This window comes from Dipodomys ordii, unplaced genomic scaffold, assembly GCF_000151885.1.
Source record: "Dipodomys ordii isolate 6190 unplaced genomic scaffold, Dord_2.0 Scaffold97, whole genome shotgun sequence".
NCBI classification, from domain to species: domain Eukaryota; kingdom Metazoa; phylum Chordata; class Mammalia; order Rodentia; family Heteromyidae; genus Dipodomys; species Dipodomys ordii.
The window spans coordinates 10,721,434-10,742,792 of record NW_012267313.1 but is presented as its reverse complement, the minus strand read 5'-3'; the positions used below and the strand labels follow the sequence as shown (position 1 = coordinate 10,742,792).

Here is a 21,359-nt window from a genome sequence, read left to right as displayed (position 1 = left end):
AAATAAAATTAAATTAAATTAAAAAAAAAAACAACTAAAGCAAACAGAAGTCTGGAAGTGTGGCTCAAGTGATAGAACAGTTGCCTAGCAAACATGAGATTTGACTTATACTGAAAAAAAAATATATAGTCTCACAACACAATCACACTTACTGAGTATCAAGTCTCCAATACATATCCCACATTCAAACCAAAACACTTCCACGCTGCTTCTCCTCCTGTCTCCACAGTACTGCCAGTACAGCCAAGAGCCTCATCGAGATGAGAAACAGCACCAATACAACCCTCAGTGGTGACCAAGGGGATCTTCTACAGCATTGCTTGGTACATAACTTTAAATTTCCTTTTTAAATGCTGTGGTTAGTCTGTTTAAGGTAAGTATAGCTCAAATAAATATCCTCACACTGTTTAAGGTAAGTATAGCTCAAATAAATATCCTCACACAAACATACACAAAGCCGATGACAAAGTATGACATCCATAAGATCAATATATTGTTGATCTTAGCAAAGAAAAAAAAAATGTTGTGTTCCTAAGATTTCTGGTGGATGAGCAGTGGATGAGTGAAAGTCAGGCAAAGGGCACCATGAGAGGTAGTCAGTCCGTGAAATTTATTATTATGAGAAGTAACTCAAAATTTCATCATTTATTGTTATATTATTAGCATATAGCAGAGACTATCTTTACTTTGTGGAGGTTCAGTGGCAGCCTTGAGTCCACACAGAAAATTATTTTAAGAGAGAAAAACTAGTAGCAATATTTAATATGCCCACATATCCAGAAGAGAGGAGTAAAAAGAAGAGGAAGAAGATCAGGTAGACAAAGAAAAGGAGGAGGAGAAGTAAAGAAGAAATGGAAAGAGAAGAGGAGGAGGAGGAGGAAGCAGAAGAAGATTTATTTTTATTTTTATGTGCCTTTGATATTTTTAGTAAAATTTTATGGAGATAACAATAATAAAGAAAAACTACTAGATGTAATTTTTTAGGACTCTTAACAGGCTTTTGATAAAGTCCTACACAAAAAACTATTTAAAACCAATAACAAAAAAAAACTAGACAGCAACCAGGAAAAGGGGTAAAGAGTTGCCAATCATGAATTAGCAGTGGGTTAAGTGATAGAGGGGAAGGAAATAATAAATGGCTGGTTCTCAACATGGAAGGTGTTAATAGTGGGGTTTCAGCAATACGGGAGCAATGTTCTCAAAGATATTGATGAATGTGTTTGAAAATGGACTAAACAAAGGGGGTGGGGCTTGCTGGAATTTGCTGACTGTGCAAAATTATTTTTGTTTCCTATGTCTACACAGATGGATGCGAGAAACACAGAATCCAAACTCAGTAATTGGGTAAAACAGTGGCAGATGAGGCTCTGAACAGACAAGTAATACACATTGCAAGTAGCAGCTTAAATTACTCATCCACTGAAGTGAGTTCTGAAGTAGCACTAACCTTCCAGGGGAAAGGCAAAGCTTCATAGACCTCATCTTAACGAAGATGTATACATGATAGTCCACAGAGGTGTTTTGTTGTTATTGTTGTTGTTGTTTCCAAGAAGGAAAACAAACACACTTAAATTTCAGTAAGAATGGAAGGGCGCATCTTGTTCTTCCTTTTCTCTCCAATATATAGCTAAGATTAGCAGCTTCATTATTGAAATAAGAAGGTAATCAATCAGTTTTTCAAGAGGTCATTTGTATGCAATTAAAATCATTATTTTCAAAAGAAGATGGTAAAAGTAGGAATAACTGATATCATCTGAGAAAATAAAGAGAAACAATGGAAAAGAACAGGCAAAATTTCATATGGGAAGTTTTAAAGTTAATAATTAATCATTTGAACATAGGAAAAAATGAACATAAGGGATCCCATAAGCATTCCATAAACATAAATATTTATGTTAGTATTTCTGTAACTTGGTAGAAATTGTTAATGGTGTTAAAGATACACTGGATTTTTCTCTGTATGAGATCCTGTCTATTTTCTTACCTATGCTGCCATTTTTCATGAATATTACAATGAGGAAGAAATTAAAATATATATCTTCTAATACTGGGTGTGGTAGAACCCACCTGTAATCCTGGCACATGGGATCTGAGAGAGGCAGATTGCAAGTTTTAGGCCAGGCTACATAGGAAGACTGTGTCTCAAAACAAAACAAAAAAAAAGACTAGACAAAGCAGGGTTGGGAAGGTGGCTCAGAGGTGGAGTGCTTGCCTTGCACCACACAAGCAGAAAAAGCCGGAAGTGGCACGGTGGCTCAAGCAGTAGAGCACTAGCCTTGAGCTGAAGAGCTGAGGGACAGCACCCAGGCCCAGAGTTCAGGCCCCACGACTGACAAAAAAAAATTAAAAATAGACAAATGTATTATAAGTTACTGAGGACATAAGTGCTGTTTCTGGTACAATTTATTTTCTCTCCTTAGAATGCAAGAACGACATGTCAAGATTTCAGATTGACACATACCTCTGCAACGCAGTAAGGCAAGCATCTAGCAGAGTCAACAGGTAAGGCGGTGCATGTAGCTGACCCTGTTACTTCTTGGGTATGCTCATCACTGCATATTCCCTACCTTCCCTCTTCTCTGGGAAACAATGTATTCATGGACCTAGTCACCAGGAGCACAGTAAGATCTCCCCACCTTCTGCTCTTTCCATCCCCCCCCAAATGCAAAGCTCAGTTAGGTGATTATCATTAATGAAGTCAGAAGACAATCTCCAACCTTCCAGAAATGTAGCATTGGCTGATGGGTGTCAGAAAGTAATGCTCTCTGATAATGCCAAAGTACTTTACATTATCCCAGTACTAGTTGAAAAAAAAAAAAAAAAAGGCATCTCAAGCTCAGGACTTCACAATTAGCAGGTGCATGGGGGGATACTAGGGAAAGGGAATTCCCTTTCTGTAGTATGTGGTTCTCACAGGAAGATTGGAACCACACTTAGTGGAACTTTGGAGACATCTTAGCTATGTGCTCTCAATCACTGTGTTCAGGCAATTGATCTGACATGGAACTTCACAAGTACTTCTTGTGTGTTTTCCTTCCCGAAACCTAACCCTTCAGCACAGTGATAAGTAAAAATAAACTAAGAATGACTAGTAATAAAACATGAAAAAGAACAAACCAAATGTGAATGTAAAAATAGCAGTCATAGAAGCTAAAAACTGAATTTCAGCACAGTTTTGTTTTGTTTCTAAATCTTGCAACTGGTATGTAACTATTCTGTAAGAGATTAGCTTACTCTTAAGGAATGATTCGTATTTTCCTCTTCAAATATGTAGGCTCTCTCTAAAAGAAGGCACAGGGAAATATTGCCACAGAAATTCAGCAAAGCTTCAAAAGCAGAATATTTTGCTGGATGTTGGTGCCACATAAAAGATTTGTGTCAAGTGAAAAGTTATTGATAAGGGTCACTGTTTACATAAATATCTTCAGCTCTACATTCATCACACTAAAAATATCTTAAGATCTTTTTAAATAAATAAATAAATGCACACAGCTGTTGAGTAGTTTGCTATTTTTAGACTACCTCTACTCATTTATTTTCCATCCTACCAATGATACGTTAGAAATTTCAGTATTATCATCCCACCCCTCTCTGTTCTACTTTAAACTCCTTTTAGTCTCTGCAGAAGCCAGAAATGAAAGTGTTTTGGGGTTGGTTTTTTTTTTGTCAACTTCAACACTCCATCATTCAAAACTGCTAAGCCACCAGGCACCAGTGACTCATACCCATAGTCCTAGCTACTCAGGAGACTGAGATCTGAGGATCACTGTTCCAACAAAGCCAGACAGAAAAGTCCCCATGAGATTCTTATCTTCTATTAGCCACTCAACAACTGGAAGTGGCGCTATGGTTAAAAATGGTAGAATACTAGCCTTGAGCAAAAGTGCTCAGGGACAGCATCTAGTACTTGAGTTTAGACCCTACAACCCCCCTAAGAAGAAACCCTGCTAAACCTAAGCCTGAATATACACATGGAGACACACACACACACACACACACACACACACACACACACACAGAAATAAACTCAGAACCACTAGGAGTGATCATCTAAAGTCGTAAATAAGATGATTTTAAACAGCAAGGCACTGGGGTTTGTGCTTCTAATCCTATCTACTTAGGAGGCTGAGATCTAAAAATCATGGTTTGAAGCCAGCCCAGAGAAAGAAAGTTTATAAGACTTATCTCCAATGAGCCACCAAAAAGCTAAATGTGAAATTGTGGTTCAAGTGGCAGAGCACTAACACCATGGGCAAAAAGAGCTCAAGGATAGTGCCCAGGCCCTCAGTTCAACCTTAGGACTGACACAGCAAAAACAATTTATAAGTACTTATGAGACAGTACACATACAGAACATGGTCAAAAAGGAAAAGTGGATGTCAACCACCTATTATACACTTCTTTTTAAAATAAGCTCTTCTGGTTATCTCACAAAATCACTTTACTTTTTTTTTTTTTTTTGGTCCAGTCATGGGGCCTGAACTCTGGGCCTGAGCGCTGTCCCTCAGCTCTTCAGCTCAAGGCTAGCGCTCTACCACTTGAGCCATAGCACCATTTCCGGCTTTTTTCTTATGTGGTGCTGAGGAATCGAACCCAGGGCCTCAGGCATGCAAGGCAAGCGCTCTACCACTGAGCCACCTTCCCAGCCCCTCACTTTACTTTTTAAAACATTATTTGCTTTAGAATATATCCATGTATATATATGTACATACTCATATATAATCATGCCTATAATCTATAAATTAATCATTACTTTATAATAATGGGGTTGTTTTCAAATTTGGCAGCTTTGAGATATTATTTACATAGCATACAATCATGGATTAAAATATGCAAGCCAAGGGTTTTTAATATATCATGGATCCACATATCCAGTTGGCCAATTTTAGAACATCTTCACTGCCTCAAGAAGAAACCCTGGCTGTTGTCCTCCATGGCCCTAAGCCCATGCTCATTCCTGCCCTCAGCAATGCCCAATCTGCTGTCTATCTCTGAAGATGTCCCTGAATTTTCACGTGAGTGGGATCACAGGATCCCCGATGTGAATCAATGATGTTCCATTGGATGGCTAGGCTACTTGCTGACCATCAGTTAGCAAACGTTCAGCTTGAGTCCACTTTTTGGCTATTGTGCATAATGCTGCTGGAATATTCTCACATGTATTTCTGTGTGATACTGCTTTTCACTTCTCTTAGAACCTAGGACTGAAAGAGATGATCCAATCCAAAGCCTGTATGCAATCATTTGATAGGACTGTTTTATATTCCTACCAACCAAGAGGAGGGTTTCAATATCTCTACGACTAAATAACATGGACATTATTTGTCTAAGACAGTACATCTCCAGAACATAGACAAAATGGAAAAAGTTGTCACATTTCATGTACCCCAACCCCTTTAAGCTAGCTCTTCCAATTGTACCCCTTGTCTTAACAGACTTTTTGATTGGAGCCATTCTGGTGGACATGAAACAAAATGGCCTTGTGGTACTTTTTATTTAAAAAAAAAACTATACATTTTTAACATTTTTTAAATCTTTAAGTAGTTGGCCAAAGGGGTTTCAATTCACCTTGTGGTTCTGTTTTATATCTACTAATGACTAATGATGTTGTCTTTTCACACTTTTATTGATCATGTGTGTGTTCCGTGGAGAAATGTCTATTTACACTGCTTCTCATTTTTTAATAGGAAGCCAGTTACTTTTACCTTATACCAAACTTTAACAGCCGATTTGTCAAGGAAGCAGTTCCTCATATACTTTGGGGCTTAGTGAAGGGAAATAATACTTGTTATGAATGGTGTGCTCACAAATATTTAATCACCAACTTTACAAGGGAAGAAAAATGTTTGATTTCTACTCCCACCATAATGAATTCAAGGTACCAATGCCATGTCAATTTGTCTAAGAAGTTCCTGAAATTTCAACAATCAGTTCTCAAGCTAGTGAAGCTACTTGGACATGCCATACCTTGATATGCAACTGTTAAAAGCCTGGCCCTAAATGAGGGAAGGTATAACAAGTTTGACAAGAAATGTACTCACTACCTTACCTATATAACTGTAACCCCTCTGTACAGCACCTTGACAATAAAAAAAAAAAAAAAGCTTGGCCCTACCAGGGCACGGGTGGCTCACACCTGTAATCACCATAGGCTGAAATCTGAGGATTGCAGTTCAAAGCCTGCCCAGACAGAAAAGTCCCCGTGAGACTCTGATCTCCAATTAACCATTCAAAAACCAGAAGTGGAGCTGTGGCTCAAAGTGGTAGAGCACTAGCCTTGAGAGAAAGAGCTCAGTAACATCGCCCAGGCCCTGAGTTCAAGCCCCACAAATGGGAAAATCAAAGCTTGACTGTGTGTTTAGTGTCTGCCTATACTACCATCATTTGATTCTTTAAGTTCCTCTAGACATCTTGATGGAAATGAATCCCCATGCAATAGTGATAAAAAAAAAAAAACTTATGGCCTTTGGGAAGTGACCAGATCAGATCAGATCATAGGACTCTGTTGCATAGATACACTTAGAAGATGTTTTTGGAGACTACCAGCTAGACCTCTCTTTGCTACTTCTTCCTTCCACAGTGTTTAAGGCAGCATCTTGGAAGCAAAGAGCAGTCATCATCACACTGAAACGGCCAGCACCGCTTGACCTTCCCAGCCTCCGAAAGAGTGAGAAGGTAGATTTCTGGTCTTTATGTACTAACCAGTTTCAGGCATTTTATTCTTGCAGCAAACATACCTCAAAGAAGAAATAAGTATATTTATTCTCTTATGAAGAAATAAACTGGTGACAACTAAGAAATGCCAATACTGGTCTTCCCAAAGACTGTGTTCTTTCTGGTATACTAACTCAATTTCTTACTTTTAATGAATTCTTAAATTGGGATAACAGACAGCTCTGAAGGAATGTGTTTTTGTTTTGTTTTGCGTGTGCAGGTGTGTGTATAGAAGCACACACCAATCCTAGGACTTGAACTCAGGGCCCAGGTACTGTCTCTGAGCTTATTTGTTCAAGGATAACACTCTACCACTTGAGCCACAGCTTCACTTTAGGCTTTTTGGTAGTTTATTAGAGATACAGTCTCACAGGCTTTCCTACCTTCGCTGGCTTTGAACCATGATCCTCAGATCTCAGTCTCCTGAGTAGCTAGGATTACAGGCATGAGTCACTGGTGCCCAACAGGAATGTGTTCTATTATTGTGAAATTATACTCATTTGGAATCCTACCACCCTGTATATCACTGGGCTACTGAGGTGTTAATACATAGGTATTTACAAGCAGAAGCAAGGAGCTACAACTTTGCAAGAAAAAAAAATGGACATAAACCTGCTCAGTGAGAAGGACAAAGCCAGACAGGAATTTGCAATGGGAGCTTTCTAGCACTTGAAACAGCATAGAAAGTAGTTCTGAGTAATCTAGAGATCATTTCTTCCAGCTTCGCATTCACCTGTGACTCCTACCATGGCCTTCTCTGCTAGGCTGAGGTGGGGGCTCTTACCACTCCAGTTAAATTGACCCTAGTTTGTGCACAGCACATGCAAGCTCAATACACTGACACACTTTCACCAGCAGCCTCATCGCAAAGTGCAAGATACGTCATTTCCACATCATATATGTGACAATATGCCCTCCTCCTTGCACAATGTGTAAGAAGACAACCTAATTCCTAACCCACTTTCTGAACGTACAGTGAGAGCATCTTGGGACTGAACACTAGCAAGATTCTATTCAAATACAAACCCCTAATTCCTTACCCAGGAATCAATGATCGCTACACTTAAAAATGTGTAATTGGACAAATTGTATGGAAGGAATGACTTATGCAATCCGTAGCAAGTTTCAACTTCTGTTTCCAGCCAGTATCAAAGAGGTGGGTTGATCTACCATAGGATAATACATTCCCCTTGCCCTCCCTGGCACCCACAGTGGAATATATTACTCCATTCAAAAAGCTGCTATTATGTGCTTGTTAGGTAAGAAGGAGTTATAATTCATTAACCAAACTTTGGTAATTAGCCCTATACCAGCCAAGGCTCAAATCTCATCACATACTAGTGTCCAGAAGGCTTGATACTAAAAGAGAGAGAAAAAAAAGATATTAGTCCATGCTTTGGGAAGATCTATTTTTAATTTATGTCAAGAACAAAACGCTACAGTCTCTCAATATCTTCAAGAGACTAGGCCCATTCATGTACAATACTCTCCATTGTGTTTTGCTTTGCTCTATATTCAAACCTGAATGAGCTGGGTAAGAAAAAAAAATAGCATGCACTTTTTTCTAACCTTTCACCCAGCAAAGAATACAATAAACAGTAGTCTCATTCAGAGATCCTTGGTTCAAAGCAGAATACTTTGACACTTAATATTGTTGTTATTATAGGTTTAGTAGTAGACACGTAGGAGACCAAGAGAAGAAGCAAGAAGCCAGCAGTACATGGAAAGGTTTGATTATCCCCAGCCTCTCCCTTTCAAGGCCTACCACTGCCTACCCAATCCCTGCCTTCCCAGGACTCTAACCCTCTTAGAGCACATCTGCCTCCACTTCTCTCACGCTGCACAGCAAGTTAGACATCTAGAATCACATGAGCTCAGGGCCAGGCTCAGTTGTTAGGAAACACGATCAACTTACCCCATGTGCTAGTGGGGAAGAGTAAGGGACACTCCTCTTCCCCTCATCCCCCTCTAGGTGCAACCAGATCGCTTACAGGACCAAGGGGAAGTAATGGTTCACCCAAAGGGCTATCCCTGATGTAAAGATCCAAACCCAGGTAATAAGAAGCAGTAATGCCAACTTCCTCCTGGGCCTCTTAGGTCAGAGATGGGTGAATGAGGAATGGATAAGGTAAGATCACAGGGCTGGAGTAACCTAGTGGGCATGCAAGTTCCTTAACAGCAGGCAGAGGGCCCAGCAAAAATCCAGTGGACCTGCTGCTCCCAATGTCGAGCAGACATGAAGAGCTTGCAGAAATCAATTTGTATAGAGTCCAATCCCCAGAAACACCAGTCTCTAGCATCAGCCCGTGTCACATCCAAGATGTAGGGAGTTGTGCAACCAATCCCATGTGGCTAGAAGGTTCTTTTGTTTATCTGCCAGGTAAAACAGAGCTGACTCCTTTAAACAATCTCCCTTCCCCTACATACCCTTCATGCACAGAATTCCTTTTGAAGCCACCGAAGATCCCTTTCTCAAAGAGAAATGAGAACAGTCTGTTTGCTTTTGTATGAACCTGTGTTTCTCGCTCTCCCCTCCAACTGTCCTAGTGAGTCGTCTTGTCTTTTTCGGATCACTTTTCAAAACTCCCACAGGCCGCATTCCCAGGAAGGCTGTTCCACAATGGGTCTCCTCTACATCAAAATGGCTGCAGTCCAAAGGTTGTGCCAAAGAAAAAGTCAGTTAGCTGCCAACAAAGCCTCAGCAGGATGATTGACCTTTCCTTCCTCCATGTTTTTCTTTCTTAATTGTCATGTCTCTCTCAGTTAAATGACAAACCTGAGGTAGAAATTGCTTTTATCCTCCTGTTTTTATAGTGCTTCAGATGATGACACCACTCAATAAGTTGGAAATCATTATTATACACGAATGCATATGCTAATGTGTGACCTGTAAGCTCTGGTGGAGGAATGAATAAACAATTACTAGCAAACACCAGGGTATGGCATTTCAATGAAGTCATCACAGAATCACCAGCAATTATCTCTGCAAACTTAAGGTAAGACGTATATAGAAGGAAAGAGAAATACACAGTGGTATCTTAGAAAGAGAAATTGTTTTTAAAAAATCATCAAATTCAATCTAGCTATATGTCAATCCTACACACACACACACACACACACACACACACAGTAGCATAGTAGTAGCATTCTGGAGAGAAAAACACACCAAGACATTCTTGTTTGAAAAAGAAATACTATCACATTAGCCAAATGTTATCTCTCAAAAGCCTGACAAATCTGATTTTTTAAAAAAAACAAGTCTAAGGCAAAGATGTAAAATAGTTTTGATTACTGAAACATTTTTTAAAGTTTTGGCTTGCTTATGATCAGACAATTTAAAGAACTGCATCCTGAACTCATCCTCTAATCTAAAAGATTAGAAGGCATTTCCCAGTAAGTAATTATTAATGGTCAAGTGTCAATGCAGAGATGCATACCTCATGGGATTCCTCAGAGTTTGGTCTTACCCCAGTGCTATTTTTAGTAGTGAGACAGGTGATGAGAGAGAATATGGTTATTAAGTTCAGTAATGACATCAAACCGGGTGTGGTACATTCCACTTTGGAAAACTGAATAGAAGTGCAAATGATCTTGATAAGTTGGAGAAGTGGGTGGACATAAACAGTTTGGGGTTGTGCAGTGTAATTCAAAGGGGAAGGAAAACAAACCACACAATTGCAGGATTCATTCTGTGATGTCATAAAGAAAACGATCTGGAGGTCATAGCCCACACAAGATATTGCTGTTTGTGCTCTAGGTTTAAAAGCATGCTTGACTGAGTAAAAGAAAACTAGAGGGTCTTGCCCTGATTCTCAATGTTGGCTACAAAAAGCTCCTCTATAAGAAAAAAATTTAAAAAAAGTCTATGCCATCTTTAGGCTCATGTTTTAAAGTACAATATGGAAAAGGTGGGGGACATTTACGGGGAAAAAATCAATATTTTATTTATTATATGTTTGAAAAACAGCCCATAGAGAGCCTGTGTGTGTGTGTGTGTGTGTGTGTGCGCGCGCGCGTGCAATACTACAGAAAATCAGAGAGCTTTGCAACTGAAAACTGGTACTGTTTGCAGGAAATGCCAAAATCTTTGGCCAGACTTTGGAATCAGCTTTACCTATACACAGATTAGTCTCCAGGTGTGGGGGTAGCTCAAGCCAGCAAAACCTTTGAGCTTCCTGTTTAATTGGTTTGCCTCCCTTTTATTTGCAAAGGAAAGAAATAGAAAAGAGGGAAGGACGTCCACGGAGTTTGGACATTCCCCTAGGGAACTTGGTAACACTCAGGGCTGTTTCCATTTTTTTCCTATGTCGTTTCAGAGATGGTCTTTCTGGGTGACATTGAACTGTGAAGAAACTACAAAGCACAAGCCATTTGCAACCTCTGAGGTACGACACATCCTGTTTCCAGATGTTCCCCTTTGCTCATCCTTACTCCTGGCCTTTGGGGCAAACCAGGTCTAAAATATACACTGTGTCCTTCCATCCCCCTCTGAGGACTAACCACTTCAAGGCCGGATGTGGCACAGCCTCCCATGGAGCTGGTTTAACCTCTCCTGGTTACAGTATTTTCTCCCTTCTTAGGAACTCAGAGCATTTGTTTACTATCAGCAGCATTCCCTTGATACATAGTCATGCACAGCCTTGTGACCGACCAGCCAGCCACGGTTGACTCAGAGTCAGCTCTTACTGCGCATTTGCACTACACTACCATCTCACTGTGAAGGCTTTGAAGGTGAGGGTCATGTGTTACCCTGTTTTATATCCTCCTACAGCATCCCATTCAGCAACCACTCTGCTCCAGTCAGGACTAAGTTAATACTTGCTTGATGAATAAATGATTAAGGTGAATGTCGAAAGTAAATTCAATCTTCTCTTGGAAACATTCCTTTCTACCTTGGAAAACTATTTGAAGAGAGACTCTTTCATGAGAAGGAACCCAATTAGGATAAAAAAAATCCTTTACATTTTATAAATTCTTAGTGGGAAATGTTTAATTGTCCACCCCAGAAAACCTAATAAAACAATGACAATGCTTCTTTACATATAGAAATTTGACTTTACAACCCTTAAAATGGTAAATTATAAAAATTATACAACTGTGAATATTGTCATTGCGTAGAACATTTCTTATCAGCAATGGAATTGTAAAAGCAAAATAGAAACCACTGCTTGAGTGTGTGTGTGTGTGTGTGTGATTGAAGATGATTTGGTCAAGTGAAGTTTGAATATTTCTATGATTTTAAGATTAATATTAACGTTTGCTACAGCTCATCATGAGTGGTCTTTGTACTAAGTCTGCCAACAAACTATCAGCATGGCCACATTTATAAGGTTGTATCTTTGAATTTGATTTAAAACACTGGCTCATTTTATAGAGATACATGTCCCATGACAGTAACTTATCTGGGCTACACTTTAACCCACAGCTTGGGTGGTGCTTTAGGTAAAGCACCATATCCCTTACATCTTTTTAAAAGTGCCAACCTGAGACTTTGCTGCTATTAGTTATCTAAATAAAGGCTTTCAGATCTTTGAAAAATGAAGGAGGCACATGGTACACATTGGTTTAGGAGGTTGCTTAACAACTCATTCCTCTCTTGAGTTTTTCTTGGAGTCATTTCCCAGAAACTCATTGACTGTTGTAGTAACACAGAATGCCCCTGACATTTCCTTTTCTTTTTTCTGTGTTTCTTTTTTTGAGGTCCAAGACCAGGACTCAAACTCTGTACCTGCCATTTGTGCTCATTGGCGAGCATTCTACCAACTGAGCCAGGCCTGCAGTCCCATATCCTTCACATTCCCAAAACTCGGCATGCCTGAAGTTCTTGAAAAGCAAGTGCAGTAGGTTAGGAGTAGAGAAATTAATTTTGGCATAAATTTTGTATGTGAAAGTCAGTCAAGAAAACAATGATTTGCTTCCAAAATGTATACCACCTGGTTTCTATCTTTAAAGCATAAGAGGCTGTAACAGAAAGCTATTTCTGTAACATTTAGTGGATTTCCATGGGGGCAACCAGCCCCTCATGATTCAATCATATAAGTTTGTTCTACTGCTGTTGGGGAAGCCATATTGTTCCCTCTGGTTAGGATAGTTAGCCAGGCAGTGGGGCGGATACAACAGTGAATACCTGAACAGAATCAATGGTAGCTGTACTGCAGACAGAAGTCCTACAGGCCTGGGAACACAATAGCTCCATATACTACAGTAATTCTCAAAGACTTCTGCTTGGTGGCACATCATCTCTGCTGAAGGTATAGAAAAGTCTTCTGTCTCATCTTGAGTTCTCATTTGAGATCTTCAATGAGCAAAGCCTCAAATTTCATGGGCAGTAAGATAGGAAAGCTATCTTAAACACAGATATTCCTTGATTTTTGGTATGTTTATACACAATTAAATGTATCAGAAGTTGAAATATTGTAAGTGAACATGCACCTAATTACCTGTTGTTTTTCTGTGTGACTCTCTGGCCCCTGTATCCTGAGAGTCTATTTCCTCGTCAAGAGCCAGGGGAAAGGTCAAAGGTCAAAGGATGGTTTCAAACCACTCTGAAGTCAAAAAAATTGTTATCAAAGACATCCTAAGCCAGGTGTCCATGGCTCATGCCTGTAATCCTAGCTACTCAGGAGGTTGGGATCTGAGGATAGCAGTTCGAAGCCAGCCGACACAGGAAAGTCCACGAGATTCCTATCTCTAATTCACCACCAGAAAACCAGAAGTGGTGCTGTGGTTCAAAATGGTAGAGCACCAGAGTTGAATGCAAAAGTTCAGGGACAGCACCTTGACCCTGAGTTCAAGCCCCACCTCTGACAACTAAAAATAAAAATAAAAAAGTCCTAAGTTGATAACCATTCATACCATCTGCCAATACAGGCCAGAGGAGGTCCAGGTAAACTGAGAAATACGTAAATGACCAAAACCCTGGCTTCAAAGGTATAGAGATTCCAGCTCTGCCATCAGGCCTCTTACAAGCTGGGGGCCTCTCTCGGTTTTAGTCTGTCAAACATTAACCTTTACTTTAGACAAGAGAAGGAATGAAAAGTTACACAGTATGTTACTGCTCTACACCCAGGACCACAGTTCCCTCCACGAACTAGACCTGTTGAGACAATTACTTGTCTGTGGGGTAAGGCACCCACAGCAGTAAGAGCATCTGCACTGACACCACCTCCTTGGGGCCATGATGCTACACATCACTACCCAGTGGTCTTGATCAGCGGAACAGGGGCTTGGGACAGGGAACTTGTTCTTCACTGCTTTTCTCTGTCCCTCTCACTGGTACGTGGATACAGTGAGCACCTCCCAGTGATTTATACTAAATAGTCTCAACAGAAGAACAAACCAATGTCTGAGGCAGGGAGAATTCCTGGAGAATTTAAGGGACTGTCATCAAAGCAAATTTCAAACTAAAGTTCTGGAAACATTGTATAAGTATGTGTGTGCCTGTCCTAGGGCTTGAACTCAATACCTGGGTGCTATCCCAGAACTTTTCTTGCTCAAGGCTAGCTTCCTGCCACTTGATCCCCAACTCCACACCTGGCTTTTTATAATAACTAATTGGAGATAAGGAGTCTTATGGACTTTCCTCCCTGGCTGGCTTCAAACCACCATCCTCAGATCTCAGCATCCTGTGTAGCTAGGTTCACAGGAGTGAGCCACTGGCTCTGACAGGGACTTTCTTTTAGAGCTAGTACTCATTATTTTTGAGTGTATTACCCTGACATGTTTTACTCCTCTTTATCTTACTCTCTTCTTGTTTTGGCTAGTGTTTGTGAACACTAAAAATAGTTTAGCCAGATGTAATCCATTACACTGATTACCACATTGTGTTTTAGTCTTTTTTCAGTCAATAATTTTCAACAGGTTTGAGTGTGATGTCCATGTTGCCAGGTGTTATGAGATTATGACTCGTTTCAGTCATCCTACAGGAGCATTTCCATAAGATGGAAGAAAACAGCAGCCAGGAGGAGGCAATGGGACAAGCCCATCAGCTTGCCCAGGACCTTGGGCCTTGGGCATACAAATGCATCTGACTTATTTTTATGCATCTACAGTCTGAAGGTGTCACTTCTTGGCCATGGATTGAAGTGAGACAAGGGGAAGAAATAGTTGATGAATCTTCACAGGAAGAAAAGCACATATAGATCTGATTTCCATTTAACTTCCATGAAGTGTGTGTGTGTGTGTGTGTGTGTGTGTGTGTGTGTGTGTGTATGCCTGTCCTGGGTCTTGAACTCAGGACTTGGGCACTCTCTCTGAGTTTCTTTTGCTTCGTTAGTGCTCTACCATTTGACTTGCAGCTGCATTTCCAGGTTTTTTGGTATTTTATTGGAGATAAAAGACTCATAGATTTTCCTTCCCAGGCTGGCTTTGAATAGCCATCCTCAGATCTCAGCCTCCTAAGTAGCTAGGATTACAAGTGTGAGCCACCAGTGCCTGGTTCCATGAAGTTTTGTGTGTTTTTTTGTTTTGCTTTTGGGTTGTTTTTGTCGGTCGTGGGGCCTAAACAGCCTGGGCACTGTCCCTGTGCTGTTCAGCTCAAGGCAAGCGCTCTACCACTTGAGCCCCAGCACCACTTCCGGTTTTCTAGTGGTTTATTTGAGAGAAGAGTCTCACGGACTTTCCTGCCCAGGCTGGCTTTGAGCCATGATCCTCAGGTATCAGCCTCCTGAGTAGCTAGGATTACAGGCGTGAGCCACCGGCACCTGGCCATGAAGTTTTTTTAATGGAATATTTCCTGTCCTTCATTGACATTTCATCCCACTGTAAGTACTCTGTCTCAAGTACTCCAAATCTAGGAACATTGGTTAAAATTAAGCCAAGCGGAGATTGAGGATAATCATGAGAGGTAAGAAGAAATGTCATCTGGTTTCTTTAACATGCTTCTTCTGGTGGTGGGTTTTTGTTGGCTGCTTTTGTTTTGCTTTTGGTTTTTGTCAGTCATGTGGCTTAAACTCGGGGCCTGGGTGCTGTCCCTAAGTTGAGTTTTGCTCAACGTTAGTTCTGTGCCACTTTGAGCCATGGCTCTGCTTCTAATTTTTTGGTGGTTAATTGTAGTAAGAGTCTCATGGACTTTCTTGCTTAAGCTAGCTTCGAACTGTGATCCTCAGATCTGAACCTCCTGAGTAGTGTGAATTATAGGCATGAGCCACCAGCCCCCAGCATTATTTAATTTCTTATTGGGTCAAATGTAAACTCAGAATTTCCACCAAATCTCCAGGATAATTTCATGGGTCATTGGTGTTCTTCTTAAAATAAAAATAAAGGGAAGAAAAAAATAAAAAAATAAAAATAAAAACATCCCCTTATAATTGTTTCAAAGCCAGAGTGCTAGTGAGAAGATTTTAGATTTTTAGAATGAACAGCGCAAAAGTCCTAAACATGCAGTAGCATCACAAATAAACCCTTGACCTGATATCTATTATAAGATGTATTCACTTCCTAATCAAAAAGGAAGCAGAAAAGGAAGCTCCTCTGAAGAGCTAGGCCCAGGAGTATCCTGAGGGGAAAAAAAATGTCTAGGTGACAATTGGAAGGGGCTGGGAATGGTAGAAATGGTCCGGGAACTTCAGGAAATCTGGCGAGACTCTATGGAGCACCCATACAAAGTGGGTGCAGGGAAAGTGGCTGCGTGAAGAGCAAATTAGATAACAGGTGAAGACAGGGACCTTCAAATGGCTTGGAGTGTCCGGAAGGGAAGCTAGGGCCTCAGCCTATGATGCTTGGTAGGATGTGATGTCCAGATAAATCCCACATAGACTCTCATAAGTAAGTGCCCAGGGCTGAGCAGATTGATAGTTCTCCTGAAGAATGGAAGCCACTGATCCTAAGCATACAAATATAAATAAATCTGACCTCTGTCCCTGGGGAGCTCACAGGAATGAAAGAAGTAGTAGATACAGAAAGATCTAATTGTAAAAAAAAAAATCAAAGCATGGTATGTGCTACGATAGAAGAATAAACAAAACTCCCCAGAGGTAGTGACATGTACGCAAGACTGTGGAAGATAGCTGGGAATTGAACAGGGATGCAAAATCGTCCTGGACAGGGATAGCCATGCCATAGAGTAAAAAGATAAGCTTTCAAGGTCAAGGAAGAAGGAGAATTTTGTGGTGTTGGAGGTAACTGGAGGTATAAAGTTGGTCTGAAAGACAAATCGTCAAGGATCTTGAATATTACATGGAGTTGATGATGTGAACAATGAAGATCCCTCAAAGATTTCTTATCAGCAGCCTCACAGGCCTTGAACATACCTCCAGCCTCTCTGGATGGTGAACTAGAACAAGGAAATAATGGGTGCACTTCAGAGGGAACGGAATTCAGTAGTGCAGACATCAGAGCCTGATTACTGTCTTCGATGAAGCTTGATGACAATGACATTTCTGGGCCCAGAAAGGAAGGCCTATGATTGATGGTAAACAAGAAAAGGGAGAATATTTATGATCCTAGGAAGATATACCAGCCAAACGGTACTAAGGACTGAGGAGATATTACCAAAACAAAGTTTGATGAGTTTAGTACCCAAAAGGTTATGGAAATGTTTACACACTATAAATTTTATAATGAATCATGAAGCCAAATGAACCCAAGGAAAGGTTTGTGACAGAGCCAGAACTGCTAATGAAGGACCTTTTGCCTTTACTGACAGGGATGAAATCATTTATAATAATGGTATATTCTCAAGCAAGTCTCTGAGAAACGTGACAAATTGGAAATTCAGGATTTATTTCAATAAACTAGCCTGCTGGCAGTTTTCATAATCAAAATATGCTGGCCAAAAGCCATAGAAAGGAGAGAGGAAAACTCATTTGTCTCCTGTGCTTTCTTATCTGTTATTTTTCTTTTTCTTTTGGGGAAAAAGTAACAGTGAAAAGAACATATCCTCAACTCAATAAGCTGTACTAAATCTGATGACAAACAGATATCAGAAAAAGACCCAGGTCATTCTTACCTCCAATTGTCAATGTCTGTGTATGTATATATGTGTGTGTGTGTGTGTGTGTATGTATATGTATGTGTGTGTTTTCAATAGAAAAGCCATGTTTGCTTAATCATAATTTCCTTTGCCTTTTGAAAAAGGGGTTGTAAAATTAGAAGTTTAAGAGCTAATAAAAATGATCCTTCATAGTACAAATATGAGGCAATCCATTAATTATGGCAGCGGCTTCTCCATATCTATGCATGATGGACCATACTTATTAAGAGTCTTAAATAACAGATCATTTATTTCCTTGTGTTTTATTCATCTTACTAGCCCTTGCTGCCATTCGGAATTTCTGATCATTAGGAGAGAATCTCTGTTACCACACTGAGTTGATAAGATTTGAGCCCAAAGCAAAGAAACTTGACATTTTATTCAGCCTGTAGGGACTTATCTCAGGAAAATGTACTGGTTTCTGTTAGCCTTTTTGAAATATTGAAAATAGCTCAAGGAGTCCATTACAATCTTCAAGGACCCTGAGGGATATAGAGACCTTATACCGGAAACTCTTGCACCAGAGAATAGACAAGAATCCATTAAGAGCAGCAGATCTTGTGCACAGTGCATTTCCCCCAACTCCTGTGCCTTGGCTCTTGCATTCATTACACTTGACAAGAATTGGTTGAGTACCAACTAGTTATGTAAAAGAGCTCACAGTCTAATGAGGGAAACAGAGCTGTAAGGAAGGCCAGCATAATCTAATAAGGACTGGATTTTGCATGCTACTTGGGCTGTCTGGTTGCAGAGACTTCATTTCCCAACTCTTTTGGAGAACCTGGAAAGGCGTCTGGGAGTTCACAGTTGATTGAGACATGGGAGAAGAGAACCGATCAGTGGCTTGAACAAGGTGGATAGGACTTTCTGGGAAATCTATTAAATGAAGACATATATTTTAGCATGTCAAACATATGAAAGGTGTTCAGCCATGAGAGAGGATAATGGGAGATTAGAAACCAGGTAGCTCTCAGCAGGAGAAACAGGCAAGGCAACTACAATGTCCAACCACTTGGGAGGAACTCTAAACTAAGCTCCATCACTTGGAAACTGTGGTGACTTTCCATGAGCGAATCCTCTGTTTCCCTACCTGTAAAATGGGGTCATAACAGCACCTACTTTTTTTGGACTTATCAGAAGATCAAAACACACAGCTTGCTCCTGAATCACTGGTGTTCAGGTCAGGTTGGACTTCAGAGTCTTAAGAGTGTGCTCGTGAACCTAATAACACTGTGTAGGTGAGCAGAGACCAGGGCATAATGAATTTCTGTCATGCTTAGAAGGAAGCATTGCCTTTCTGTAGGGCTTTGAAGAATTTCAAGCTAGCGACTAGGGGATAAAATGATGGGTTTTTTTGTTGTTGTTTTGTTTTGTTTTCGGTTAGAAAGATCATTCTGGCTGCAATGGGTTGAAGAGACCAGAAACTAGAGGCTGAGAGCAAAGTTGGAGACAACTGTCAAATTACCACCAAGACACCAGAGCTTTTTAGTGTCACTCAGTGATTGTAGTTTGTAACTAGGCTGGCCAAGATGGATCTGTTAAGAGAAGAAAAACATTACTTTTGTCCACTCACACCAGGTCTACACATTCAGTGAAAATTTCTCTTCCTGAAGTGTTTGTTTTTCTTCTTAGAGCAACAAAGCATCCTTTGAATTAGCATAGCAACTAATGTGGGAACTTTGTCCCAATGGGGGATGTCATGAAAATCCTTTTTTTTTTTTTCCTAAAGAGTTCCACACCTGGAAAAAGCCTCTTTGCCTGAAATGTGATGACTTAACTAATGGGATAAATAAACCCTCTTTGAAATGCAGAATTGCTTAGGAGGAACCTCCAGGAAGTCCCATTTCATATGCACATGCATCTTGAAAAATACTTTCCTTCCCAGGGCTCCCCTGGAGATTGGAGGAAGACAATTCTTCAGGCTGGAATACCTCACAGTGCGGTGTGGGCTCAGTGTGGTCCCACCTCCCAGCAGCTGGGCTTTTAGAAATGCACCTATTGCAAGCCTGCCTTTTGCTGAAATTCTCAGTTTCAGGCTAACACCAGGTTTCTATAAGAGGCGGATAGAACGCTGTAGGGGACTAGTCTGCTTGGGGAGGGATGTCTAAGCTCTGCTTACCAGAAAATAGAATTCTACTGTCTGTCATTCCCTTCCTCTGAAAGGGTAAACCCTAAAGAAAAATAATAATTATGATTAAACTATGTAGGTACTCAGAAAGGAGACAGATCACCAACTATAGAGTTTTGCTGGGCACTGGTAGCTCACGCTTATAATCCAAGCTACTCAGGCGGAGGCTGAGATCTGAAGATCTCTGTTCAAAGCCAGCCAGGGCAAGAAAATCCATGAGACTCTTTATCTCCAATTAACCACCCCCCCAAAAAAAAGTTAGAAGTGGAGCTGTGGCTCAAGTGGTAGAGCTCAGGGACAGTACTCAAGCCCTGAGTTCAAGCTCCAGGACCAACATAAATAGATAAATACACAAATGAACAAATAAATGTTTTTTAGCAAGGGAGTGAGGAAACGGAAGCGTATTTAGAGGGGGATGAAGAAGTCCCTTAGAACCTGAAGCAAAGTGCTATATTTTAAGGTAATGTGTTTTGCCCAAATGGCTTCTTCACAGCCTGTTAAAAAAAAAAAGTCTCTTTCCCACGTTGAAGACCACCCAGATGTGATAGCGTGGTGATAGGCTCATTGCTCTGGCATCTCTAAAGGCAGCCGCCAGCAGCCCAGGGGACTTGGAACCAGCCACAAAACATCTGCAGTCAAATACAAGTTCAAGGTACATGGTCTTGTAAGCAATGGTGTTGAAGGGAGACCGAAGTTTATCTGAGAACGTTCTTCTTTGAAAAATACTGCATGAAAAAAAATACTGCAAGTATCAAGTTTAGAGAAACCAAGTAATTTTTGTCTCACTTTTTAAAACATCTTTTTTATATTTTTCAGGGAAGTTAGTTTTTTTTTCCTACAACAGAACAAAATTTCACTCCTTCCTAGCATGTTTGCCTTCATCACCTTTATCACAGTCATACAAAATTCATTAGAAATCATTGGTAAACTTATTTGTGCTATAACAATGCAATTTCCCCTTTGTGTTCTTGAAACTTTATTGAAGTTTACCTTACATGCCAAGAAAGAAAAAAAAGAAAGAAAGAAACGCTGTATGCCTATAAAATACTAGAAATGCAAAAAAAAAAAAAAAACCTCTGTGGATATAAAGTTATCCTCAAAGAAACTATGTGTGGAAATGTAACTGAAGTTTTTTTTAAATGGGAGAAATTGGAAGTAAATAACTATAAAGAATCTTAAGATCATAACAAGCATTGAGAGGAAAAAATAGAATGATGGAATCCTGAACTAAGACTCTGTAAGATGTTTTGATTTCTGCTACTGCAATGAATAAGAAAGCTGAAAGACAGACATTTGTGATTTAATCTATCTGTAAATATAAACAGTTTTTTCGGAGGAGGGAAATGCGGCAGAGAGCAGCTGGAAAGATATTATTAAATGGATACCACTCTGATGGCCTGCATGATTGTAAGTGTCCCAAGTAGAAATATTGATAACACATTTTGTGTATGTATACCCATTCTAGAACTTGAATTCAGGGCCTAGGCACTGTCTTTTCACTTTTTTGCCCAAGGCTGGAGTTCTACCACTTTAGCCACACATCCA

The 21,359-nt window shown here is 40.2% G+C and overlaps 1 pseudogene; it reads right to left on the bottom strand.

Annotated features, from left to right (window-relative positions):
• The window catches only part of LOC105993526, a 79,432-nt pseudogene that overhangs the window by 42,890 nt on the left and 15,183 nt on the right, over positions 1–21,359 (bottom strand).